We start from the raw sequence: 13185 nt of genomic DNA, 5'->3' as shown, positions 1-13185 counted from the left end.
TTTTTCTTTATAATGATGGCTTTATATGTTTTGTCTAAGAAATCTTTGCTCATTACTGGCTCTCAAAAAATATTCTTTTGGGGGAGACATAAATAGGTGGAGTATAGAGGATTTTTAGGGCAGTGGAAATTGTCTGTATGATACCATAATAGTAGATACATCATTATATGTTTGTCTAAACCCATAAAACTAACAACACCAAGCATGAACCATAATGCAAACTATGGACTTTGGGTGATTATGATGTGTCAATATAGGTTCATCAGTTGTAAAAAGTTTACCTCTCTGGTAGGCAATGCTGATAATAGGAAGGCTGTGTATGTGTGGGGGCATGGAATATATGGGAAATCTCTGTACCTTCTCCTAGATTTTGCTGTAAACCTAAAACTACTCTAAAAAAAATTAAAGTATTTAAAAAAAAAAAGGCAATGCCCAAGGGGTGCCTGGGTGGCTTAGTCAGTTAAGCATCTGCCTTCAGCTCAAGTCATGATCCTGGGGTCCTGGGATCCAGTCCCACATCGGGCTCCCTGCTCATCGAGGAGCCTGCTTCTCGCTCTCCCTCTGCTGCTCCCCTCGCTCACTCTCTCTCAAATAAACAAAATGGTTTTTTTTTTAAGTTTTGTTTATTTGAGAGAGAGAGAGAGAGAGAAAGAGAGCAAGCACACAAGCAGACGGAGAAGCAGACTCTCCAAATTTATTGTTTTTTTACAAGATCATTTTGACTTTTCGGTGACATTTAAGTTTCTGTATGTATTTTAGAAAAATATCATCAATTTTTATTAAAAAGTTTACTGTTACTGTATTGATTCTATAGATTAATTTGGGGAGAACAGACAACAATATTAAGTACTCCAATTAGTGAACATGGAGTAACTCTCCGTTTATTTAGGTTTTCTTTATATTAGGAATTTTAGTAAATTTTACTATAGAAATCTTGCACTTTTAAAAACTTATTTCTAAATATTAACATTTTCATCAAATATGGTAAATAGAAAAGAATTTTAAGTTCATTTTCTTATTGTTTGCTGTATTTAGGAAATATAATTGAATTTTTAATATTGATCTTGTGTTTTACAGTCGGGAGATTTACTTGATATTTTTAGTAACTGCTTTGTAAATTCTTTAGAATTTTCTATGTAGATAATTATGTCTTCCATAAAAAGGATAATTTTACTTCTTTACCAATATTTATGATATAATTTCTTTCTCTTGCCTTATAGGACCAGCTATGACTTCCATTGCTAAATAGAAATGATCAAAGCAGAAATCATTGCACCGTCACTTACCTTAGCGGAAAAGCATCCAGTCTTTCATGATTGAATATATTAGCTATAGATTTTACATAGATGCCCTTTTTTATGTTGAGGAAGTCCTATTTCTCATTTGCTGGGTATTTTATTATGAACAGATATTTAATATTGTCAAATATTTTTTACAATAAAAACTAAAGTGATTATATAATTTGTTGTTTATTCAGTTAATATGGTGAACTACATTCATTGCTTTTCCAACATTAAACTTTGCATTGCTGGAATAAACCTTACTTGGTCTTGATGTAATGTAGTCTTTATGCTTTGTTTGATTCTATTTGCTGTATTTTGACAAGGAGTTTTGCAGTTATGTTCATGAATACTTTTGGTCTGTAATTTTTCTTTCTGATGATATCAGGTTCCATTAAGATTATGTTGAGCTCACCAAATAAAAACATTGGTATTATTTCTCCCTTAACTCATAGAACTCATCTGTGAATCTATTCTGTCCATTTCACCTACATAGTCAAGTTGGTTGGCATAAGCTGTTTATAATATTCCTATATTTTCTTGTAACACCTTTAAAATCTGTAGTGAGATCCCCTTTTTCATTACTCATGTTGGTAATTTGTGGTAATTTTTTCTCTTTTTCTTGATCGTCTTCCTAGATGTTTATCAATCTTTTCAGGAAACCAAATTTGTCTCTTCAATTAATTTCTGCTCTTATTTTATTTTGCTCAGTTGTGTTTTGTTTGTTTGTACTTCCTAGGGTAGAAACCTAAGTCACTGCTTTAAAAATGATTATTTATCGTTTCCGCGCGGCTGCCCCCAGAAGGGTCCTCACCTCAGTAGAGGCAGTGAGTTGGTGCTAGAATCTCACTGGTGGTGGCGGCACAGGGTGGCTGAGCCAGTGGGACAGGGCCGGCCAGGAGACGCTGTGGCTGGTAGTTAGGACAAGGTCCACGCCATGGTGATGGCAGATGAGAGGTCTCACAGGGAAGGATATCAGGAAGGCTATGAAGAAGGCCAGAGTTTGGGTATAACTGAAGAAAGCCAATATGGCACCTTACATGGAGCTACAATTGGATCTGAGATTGGGTGCTGTCAAGCGTTTGCTTTCTCTTGGAGAGGTCTCCTGCACAGTTGCGTCATGGAGAAAGACAACTTTGTTCATTACTAAATGTTCAGCCGGACTTTATAATTAGTATGGAAGGTTCTGGACTTTCAGTTTAGGATGACAGATGAATAAACATGAAACATCAAGGAAGAGATATGAGGAAACCGACACCCGTGGGGACTGCCTGGTCCGAGGGCACCCGCAGCAGGGCTAGGACTCCTAATCTGCGCGCGTCTGTCACCACCGTCTGGTGCTGCCTGCTCTGGAATGCACTGTGACAGCCATGGAACTGGGTCGCTGCTCTCAGGTCCAGAGTGCACAGGTCCCCACTGTACTCTGTGGAGCCATGGGGAATCAATCCACTGTGGCCAGTTGACGTGAGCATTTGGATGAGAGGGGGTTCAAAGGGAGCCTGGGCATTCTCTTCCCACCGTCTCCAGATGGCAGTGGGGCTTTGCAGCATCAAAAATGATTAAGGGGGAAAATATTTTAAGCTAAAGACTAAATGTTAGGCTGTTATATATACAGAAAATTTTGCAGCCTTACGTTGAGGACACTGCGTTTCTCCTTCAATACGAATTCTTTTTTGTCTTATGCCTGTACTTAAAACGCATCTGTATGAGGTGTGAATTGGTGGAGCTGGGTGGTTCAGTCAGTGGTTCTTGGGTGTCCCTCTGCCTTTACGTGTGCACACCCTTGGGGGGATGGGGCGAGGAACGCCCTCAGGGTTGCTGGCAGATCCCACCTGCTCCTGTTGGAGGCAGCATATCGGAAAGTAATGCATGAGGTTAATAAAGGGGTGACCATGAATCCATCTCAGTTTCTCAAATCATTCCACAACGTCTTATTGATTGTTGCTGTGCTATGCAAGCTGATGGCAGAGACTCAGAGCTGGGGCCCCTCGCGTGAGCTGGGCAGCCGGTATTTTCTTCCCTGTCATTTGGTTGCCCTCGCAAGTGTGCTGAGGAAGAGAGCAATGGCTCCAGCTGGTGAAGGACGAGACTTGGGCTTGATCCCGCCACGCTGTTGCAGGCGTGTGTCTCCGCGTACTTCCCTCTACTCGACGCCGAGTTCCAGGGGGCGCGCATGCGCTTATGCACTGCAGCAGACAGTGCCCACCTCACCACTGGATCCTATGGCCACAAAGATCGTTGGATCCCTTGTGATTTCTTCTTTGACCTAAGAGCTGTTTAGTAGTGTGTTCTTTAATTTCCAAATATTTGGGACTTTTCTTAATACCTCAATATTATCGATGTCTAATTTAACTCCACTGTTTAATGGCCCACTATATCATCTATCTTATTGAATGGTTGGGGGGGGGCGTCCTTTGTTTTTGGAGGGTTGTGGGGTGGGTTTTTTGTTTGTTTGTTTTGTTTTGTTTTTCTTTTGCACTAGAAAGGAATGTGATTCTATTGTTGTTGGGTTTGGTATTATATAAACGTCAATTAGGTTAGAGATTGATAGGGTTGCTCAGATTTTCTTTATCCTTACTATATTTTATCTACTTATACTCTCGGTTATTGAGAATAGGATGTTTAAATTTTCAACTTATATTTGTGAATTTGTCTATTTCTCTTTAGTTCTGTAAGTTTGTGCTTCACATTGTTATTAGGAATATACACATTTATGTTGAATGACGAATTGGAATTGATTAAGAATCATTATGAAAGGTCTGCCAGGTCATTTTTTCAGTCCTTTTTTTTTTCTCTGTTCTTCATATTAGATAATTTACAGCACTCTACTTTGAAATTAGCTCACTTTCTGCCATTTTGTATGTGCTACTAGGATCATCCAGTGGGGTTTTTTTTTAATATCAAATATCCTATTTTCAATTGTAGAATTTTCTTTTGGCTACTTTTCATACTTTCCAATTTTCTGCTGAGATTTATTTGCTCTTCATTCATTGTAAGCATACATTCCCTTTAGTCCTTAAGCATATTTATAACAGCTGCTTCAAAGTCCTTGCCTGTTAATTCAAACATGTAGATCACCTTAGGGTTTATTCATAATGACTGATTTTTCTTTTGACTACGAACCACTATTTCATGTTTCTTTGCCTGTCTGGTTATTGTTTCATCGTTGTGGATGATGTGCAGCAGGGAGTCTAGATTGCATGAACTTCCTTTAAGAGATGTTGAATTTCTGCTAGCAAGCAATTAAATTATTGGTAGGTATATTTGAACTTGTTAGGCTTGGTTTTATTTTTAAGGTGGTTCTATTTCAATTTTAAACTTAGTCCTGGTGCATGCGCCTTACTCCACAGTACGGAGCCTCAACTAAATACTGAAGTCTTTTCGTGAGGTCTCTCTACTCTGATAGGACTGAAACTCTATCTCTTTTCGCTGCATCAGGAAATCTCTGCTGGGCCTCTTGGTATCTTGCCTTGATTCTATGCATCTCAATGAGTTTTCAAGAACATGCAGTAAAACCCCACACAGAGTTTTAGGCACTCCCCCTGTGAAGCTTTTTATTTTAGGTACACTCCCCCGAAATTTCCAGGAAGTGTACAAGCCTGGAACTCCAATCTGCTCTTCAGCAAAGTGAGACATTTATTATACTTAAGTTCAATTCTACTTGAGTTCCACGGTCATAGTAAAGTGCCTATAGGAAAAGGTAGGAGTATTCATAAGCTCACCTGGCATGCTTTCCTTATCTCAAGAATCACAATCTTAAACTACCTGTTCTTCAAGTTCTAAAAATATTTGCCATATTTATTTTGTTTATTTTTATAAGTTTTTGGTGGGGGGGGGAGCAAGTTCAGTACCAGTTACTCTGTCAAGACCAAAAGTAGAAAATGTCAAAGTATAATCCTTTAAAATACCTGTGATTTTTTGTTTTTACAATTCTATTAACTGCATATTTCTTAATTGATGCTTCGGCAATGTAAACTGATAACTGAAATTATAGATGGTATGCAGAGGTATCTTGTTGTTGACTTAATACAACTACTTTTTGGTCCACCACAAATGCAAAATTCAAAAATAAGAGAAAAATACATATATATTTTATAAGCACAAAATATATATAACTATAATATATAAAAATATATATATTTCCTGAATCTAGAGATTCATGGCAGGGAGGATTGGAGCAGTTGGGCCAGGCAGCAACTCTGTTCTCTTATGTATTAAAACCAAGACTGAATTCTGGGACATAGCTCACTGTATTTATGTACAGATATCAGAACACTGTCCTGGCATATGTAAGCTTAATCAGAGGAATAATAAACAATCCTCCAAAAAAGGAAAGTGTACTCCTTTTGTGTAGTTTAATAGTTTATAGGACAAGACTCGTGAGAGAGTCAGACAAATTTACATGTTCTCTCCAGCTGAAATTTCAAGTTGTTTTCTCCATGAAAAGAGAAAGGACAAAGTATTATATAACAAAACATTTTCCCAGAAGTATACTGAAAGCTAGATGCTCACGATATTTGACCATAAGTATACACTAGAGGTCCAAATATAAGAAAAAGATAAAGCAAAGGAAAATAAAAGAAACAGAGAATGCCAACAATTTTTCAAGTCAAAAATGTATCCTAAGGAAAAGATAAATAATGATTGCAAAGAAAAGTTGCTGAGTTTCAACAGTAATATAGAAATAATTATTTGAACACAGGGAAATGAAAAGGAGGAGGAGGAAAAGGAAGAAGGAGGAGAGGAGAAGGGAAGACGGAGAAAGGAGGGGGGAGGAGAAAAAAGGGAGGAGAAAGGCTGCACTACCTTTAGTTTGTATCTAATAATTACTGTTGTAAAATCTTTCCATGGATTCCCTTATTTAATCCTCACCCTACAAACTAGGCTTTGGCGAAGAGGCTAGCGGACCCCCAGAGGACCCTGCTTCCCTTCCCTGGTGGAGAGTCACTACTGGAAAGCAGCAGTCCAACCAGGACGACATTTCCCTGCTCCCTTCTATCTAGGAGGAGGGTGTGTGACTAGTCCTCACAAGTGAGGTGGGAGTGGGAGTGGGAACGATGGGTGTCATTTATAGACTGAAGTTGTTATGCATCAGTTCTATCTTTTTCAGTCTCTTTCCCCTTCCTCTGAAAACTGGAAACATGTGAATATGGTGAATCCAAAATATGGAAGCAACCTGGGTCCTCAAACCACTCTTTAAGATCTACCCAAGCAGGAACACTCACATCAGACAAGTAATAAATTGTATGCTGTTAAACCATTGAGAATTTGGGGTTTAGTTATAGCCATTAGCATTACCTTAACAATTATAGTAATAAGGAAACAAATCAAATATGTGCTTTCCATTGTACAGATAAGGAAACTGAGGCACATACAGAAAATATCACCATCAGCAGAATAAAGATAATTTTTATTTAATTATTGCATTAATTATAATTTGAAAGTTTCTTATAATTGAAAGTTTCTTTCGTCATTTGTGAGATCAGATGTGTGAACTGGAATGACTCAGGTTGAGGCAGAAAGGGGTCTAAATGAAAGCTTAGATCAAATGAGTCCAGACAAAATTTGGGCACTGGCTTTGAGACCATTCATATAATTTTGTTCCTGAGCCAAAAACTGTGATTGGAAACTGTACATAAATATGCCTCTATTCCAGACTTTTTTGATAGTTTCTTTATATGTTAAATATTGAACATAGGAAACTAAGAAGGAGAATGTTTTGGTGAATAAAGCAGCCAAGGATGAGTTCTAGTTTTACAATGAAATGCAGCTTTCCCGTCACAAGACAAATAGTTCACTCCCAAAGGTTAAATAGGTTAATACTTAAAAGAAAGAATTCCACTGAAGAAAAGAATCTAATCCAAACAATTCTCTGGCACTGTGTCCATTGTGCTTTCATTTGATTATCTCTTGGATACATTTTCATGTACTTCAATTCTTTGCAACCCTGTACCATATAATTCTCCTAAAACAGATTTTTATTCATCTAAAAACTTCACTAGGTCAATGATACTTACTGCCTTCTATAGTATCTGTTTTACTTACATATATTCCTATCTTAAAAACAGATCAATGTTTATAGATGTGTTTTATCAAAGGATTGCGCCATTAGCATTTATTGGGCCTTGGTCATTATGAACCTAGTCTTACCCCACTTTTCCTTACACCAAATCCATTCTCTTTTAAGCTAATGGCTGGACAGAAATCTCCATGAAGATTCAAGAGTTTCTCTGGTCTTTGTTATTCTTTAGTATTTTTTCCAACTCTTTTAGTACTACTACAGTTGTAAGTTCTCATTTCCCACCAAGATCATTTCAAGTTCAATTTAATTTTTTTGAGGCATACAAATAATCCCATAATTTGGGGGGAAAGACTAAAATCTTTTATAGAACATACAACAAAAGAACAACATAGGTAGATAATACTCAAGAAATTTCCAGCTGTCGTTTCTGAAAATTCCAAGAGAAAAAAAGACTATCGATGCCCTGAGATGAAGGAACTAGAAAATCTGGACTGATAAAAAGGTAAATATTTCAGAGGAGAAAAAAAATTATATTTTATAAATTCATTCAGTAAAGAAGTTTTTGAGTCCTTAGATGTCAAGATCTGGTCTAAGACGTGGAGAACTAGATTGTATCCTGCAAAATATGCCCAAAGGAACATGGCGGGGGCGGGGGGGCAACTTTTCTAATTTTTACCAAGGCTCCTTGGTACCAGAAAAGGCTTTGATTAAAGCAGATATGGCCCCACCCTCAAGTAACTTGGAGTAGGGAAAGACATTGAACAAATAAGCAAAACAATGTAAAGGCACAAATTGCTGAGAACAGATATGAAGGAAATTAGCAGGGTGCTAAGAGAGAGAATGATGGAGACAAAATGAACTTTTCTTCATCAAGGTTCCTTGACACCTCTCTGATGAAACGATATTTAGGTTGAGACCCAATGGATGAAATGGAGAGTGGCAATATAAAAATGGGGGGTGAGAGCAGGCAGTCCTAGCCAAGTGAATAGTTTGCACAAAGTATTCAAGCTACAAAGAACTTGGGGGAAAAAAAAATCCTGAACGAAAACCACAGTGACTTCAGTTTCTATTGGGTTAGTCCAAAAATGGCACTAAAAATGGGTTTTTGGCTGAGCCATAATGTAAAATATCTCAGTTTTATTTTAATGCCAATTATTCTAACCTCCTACTTCTGTAAATTCCTTAATAACAGGTCACCCCTTACTAGGAAGCATTTGGAAGCAAAGTGTTTTGTGAGTCAAGGCACAAGTCTGCAAATTCTGTCTTGTCCCAGGATGCAAAGCCTACCACTCCCTCCTGGAACAAGGCAAACTCAGGCATAGAAGGGACCCCCATTTGACAGCCTAACCTTGAATATCCTTCAAAGCCTGGGCTGACTTGCACGTCCAATGTTAGAGGTGTAATTTGCACAAAAGCTGAGGACTTGAGAATGACTTTTGCTGTTAATGGCAGAGAGAACTGAAGAATATGAGTCTGGCCCACAGAGGATATATTGCAAGGGTAACATTGAAGTACAGCAAAGCAGGTCCTATTAACATCGTCCTCTAGTCTATTTTCAGCGGAGATTTGCCTGGGGAGAGGTCTGAGAAGGAGAGGGTTAAAATAAAAGATGATAATGTGTGTAAACCAACTGATAGGCACTTGGTCTGTAATACACTCAATCAGTGTTACCTACTAATAATATTTGTAAAGAAAATGAGAAGCCTGTAATTATTCAGGTTCTGGCTGATAAAAAATGCTCCTTTGTTCCTTGCTTTTGCTTGGGGAGATACAGATTGCAGAGTTATTAAGGGATTTAGTAGCTGTCTCAAATTTCCCTTTTATACCACTATTGTTCCCCTACCATGGAACACTGCAAAATGGGTACAAACCCAGATCTGTGAGCAACTCTAGGCGTTGCATAATTTCTCCAGGTAACAAACTTTGATAATGATCGTAGGTTGTGTTTCTAGTTTACATCACTTCCTGAAAGTGTTTGGAGTCACATAATTAAGCTTACTGGAACAAGGCATTTAAAAACATATTTAAACTAAATATTGAAGGGCTTTTAAACAGCTATAGTATGGGGTTTTACCACATGCATTATATAGGAAATGGGAAATTGTCAACACTTTTCAGTCTATCTTGTGGGAACTCCTCCAACATCATACCGTGCCTATCACTTTTCATTAAACAAATGAAATAATTGCTATACCTTTATAAATGTGCATCATACTTTAAACAGATACAGCTGTACTGACCTAGCTTTACCTTCAAAATATAAATCACAGAAGGTAGAATCTGAGTACAACATATTAATCACAACACATTGAAATTGAGAACAGCTCCAGTTTCTGGAAATCAAATCAGAAACTGAAAGCACAAATATTTCCACAAAACAATTTTATGTGAGAACCAAACTAGCTAACTAGCTCGTTTAGAAGAGGAGGATGGCTTTAGCCATGAGTACTACCACAAAATACCTGGTACAGTGCCTGGCATGTAATAGATTATCTTTTTATGGCATTCTGTTATTTCTGATACTCTGATCACAGATCCAAATGTTTATACTGGTTTCACATAAATAGATAGTTTTGTTGAAGTATTCTTTTTATCCCTGGACTTTTCAGGTAACTAAAACATCCTCTGAATGGATTTTTTTTTTTTTTGAAAGAAGCTTTAATAAAATTTAGAAGCATATTCTACTTTTCTTAAATATACTAGTTTGAACAATACTTGAGCCTTTCTTCATGAATCAGGGTCTTTTTTTGCTTTTTTTAGAGAGAGAGAAAGAGAGCGTGAGGGGGTGTGCAGAGGGAGAGGGAGAGAGAATCTTAACCAGGCTCCACGCCCAATGCAGAGCCCAATGCGAGGCTCGATCTCACAACCCTGAGATCATGACCTGAGCCAAAATCAAAAGTCAGAGGCTTAACCAACCAAGCCACCCCCGTGCCCCTGAATTGGGGTCATTTTTATGAACATCACATCCTAAACTGCACAGCACTTCTTGGGGACCATTGATTTTTCTCGTCCGTGCTCTACCCAGAACTATGGAAGGAAATCTTTTCTTAATGTAAGATGCTTATTTCCAAGTGAAGCAATCTACTTTTATACATAAACATGCCAGTTTGCTTTTCATATTTCTGACTCATGAAACCTTCGTTATGCCAACTCATATACAAAATAGGGCTAGAAAGAAAAAAAAAATGAGCCCATGATGAAATATTTGGCTGAGATGAGGCACCACATTACCAAATGCTGTCTACAATGTTAGGAGAAAAAAATGCCTAGCCTATTATTGGGTAAAGGTCCCAGGAACATCATCTTCCTTCCTATGTTTATTTGGTCATTACTAATCTCATTTGTTTACTAATTTCCAATGATAGACCATTTAGGAATATTCATTACAAAAGAATATATCCAGTTCAGATGAAGCCCTGGAAGGAAAGGCACCATATTTAAGCCAATAACTCAATAAAACAACGCAGCCAACAAGCACCGAACTTCATCAATCCGTAGACTTTTTTGATCAACTCCTCAGCCCCTTGAACGAAGCAGGCAATTCTTTTTCTGGTTACATAAAAGAAGGAAAGACAGAAAAAGAGAAAAACAACCAAAAACAAAGCAAACAAAAAACTCTGCTCTATAACAAACTGGCTTCAAGCACACAAGTGAATAGTTTGCAAAACCACTCACAGTTTTGCTTTTGTTTTTGTTTTGTATTTATATCTTTAATAAACGTCCCTGCAAAAAATGGCGCAGATGTTTTTTTTTCTACTTCAGAAGTCTTCGGTTACCATTACCCAGGGCATCAGCACAAAACACGAGAGGGTTTTTAGTTTTCACTCATGCTGAGTGGCAGCAGAACTTTTCATAAAAGCTACACTTTGCAGAGCAATTGCAGAAAATAATTATCAGGTCAAGCAGACCCTTTATCCTCAGTAGCCATCTATCCAAAGTCCCACTGAAAGATCTCAAAATCTTTAAATTTTCCTCTAAAAAGTCCCTCTGGATGCAAACCTCCTTAAAGCACACCATGAAGGGTCAATTCAAAAAGCCTTCCAGTGACTCAGCGAACGAGGCAAATTATGACCCTTAGGCTTATATTTCTCTGTTAGATATTATCTCATATCCTTACCTAAAGTCTGATTTATACAAATTGGCTCACTTTCTAAGGATTTGCTCTCATTTTAAATACAGCTTTTCAGTCAAACTGCACTTTCGGTGGAAACACATTTTTGATAGCCAGGGCTGAACATAAAATTCCATTATTTAAGTGGCAAAGAGTTGGTAAGTCAAGTCCATGAGGCCTATGGCAGTAACTTACTCTGTTTGTGGTTTCTACTTTGTTAGACTCTGTGGAGCCATGAATCTATCTTGTCCTCAAAAAACTGAAAGAGGGGGCTTTTAAAATGAATGTAATGCTAAATTTATGTGCCCCAGGAGCAGCATATCAAGGCCTCTGGACTGATTAGACCCAGATGTTGGTAACAATGTTAGTGTTATGGACCAACTGCAGGTGTGGGAATAGATCCCCTTCCCTGGGACCCTCAGCAATCAGACCAGTGGTTTCTTCTGGCTCTCAGTTTGGAGTTTTCAATTAACACTACAATGGTATTGTTGTTCTCCAGTATTAGATCATATGTCATGTAAATGAAGTTGAATATACAGTTAAACTTGACAAGGTGATTTAGGCCAAGGATACATGTGTTCAGTATTATAACTTGATTGAGGTTAAATAATAATAATAAAAAAGCCCTGACATGCTATAAAGTTTTTATTATTTGGCTTATCAGTAGATTTTCACATTACGCTTTCATAAAACAGAATGTCATTTATGGCAGGGCGAGACGCCTATGGAAAGGGAGACACAAACCTACTTATAAATGACTGAAATGATTAATTTCAGGTTGGACGCTTTTCTACAGTCGGCATGGCAATTGGAAGTTCCCTGGGTGCTTTTTTATTTGCTTGTTTCCATTTCCCAAAATTCTGTCTTAGTTCTTTATCTTCCCCTTTAACATGAGTGACCAGTACCCACATAATCACCCCCGTTGGCGAGAGCAGCAGTACTGTGTGGGCTGGGATCGCTCCAAACTATTGCTGGACTTAAAACAATGAAGCTGGCTCATCCATGACCAGGACAGTAGTCCACTCTCCTGTGGGGGTCATGATGCTTAGAAGCCCAGCTCACTAAAACACATTCCGATAGCTGTCATCTCTTTGACTTAAACTGTAAGCTTCTCAGGGCAGGAATCTTATCTGTTATGTGTTTATAGGTGCCACAGGCACTGCTTGTCTCATGAATAAATACAAATAAAAACAACTTTGTAGGTCCATTTTGTACTTCACACTCATAGAACATTTATAATTCTCATTAATGTTGATGGACCGTGCACAGTACAAAACTCTCCCATTTTACTTATGCCTGCATTTGTTGCAGCAATCTCTTAGAGACCAGACCACGTTGTAAATCAGCTGGGGAAAAAGCGCTGTGGTGTGCCAGCACCTAGGGAAAGCTTTATGCCCTACTAACGTGTACACTACAAAGGTAAAGAAAGACAAGGCCCATTTTTTTCTGAGAGCATTAACAAGCTCATGGACTAAATCAACCCAATACTATCACAACTCAGAAGTAACTTCTTCCAGTCAATGGTAAATAACTGGAAAAATGGAGTGAGCCCTGAAAGTCACATCTAACCTCTCTGTGAAGATGAGGACGGGCTGATGACATTCCACTCCCCTTTCTCTGCAGCCCATCTGTGTGCCTCTATAGCACTTCCTCTTTAAAGCTTTGAATTTTTATTATAGCTAGAAACATTGATTCCTGGTATTATTATAAATACTTCAGCAAGTTACTAGTGAATCTCAATTTGCCTATCTGCAAAATAAACATAAGGTGAG

At 37.9% G+C, this 13185-nt stretch overlaps 1 pseudogene; it reads left to right on the top strand.

Annotated features, from left to right (window-relative positions):
• LOC117796751 overlaps nt 1–2483 on the top strand; it is a 119610-nt pseudogene extending 117127 nt beyond the window's left edge.
• The last annotated feature ends 10702 nt before the right edge of the window (nt 2484–13185 follow it).

The sequence above is a fragment of the Ailuropoda melanoleuca genome, chromosome 16, assembly GCF_002007445.2.
Source record: "Ailuropoda melanoleuca isolate Jingjing chromosome 16, ASM200744v2, whole genome shotgun sequence".
Taxonomy (NCBI): domain Eukaryota; kingdom Metazoa; phylum Chordata; class Mammalia; order Carnivora; family Ursidae; genus Ailuropoda; species Ailuropoda melanoleuca.
This window is presented reverse-complemented; position numbering and strand designations above follow the sequence as displayed.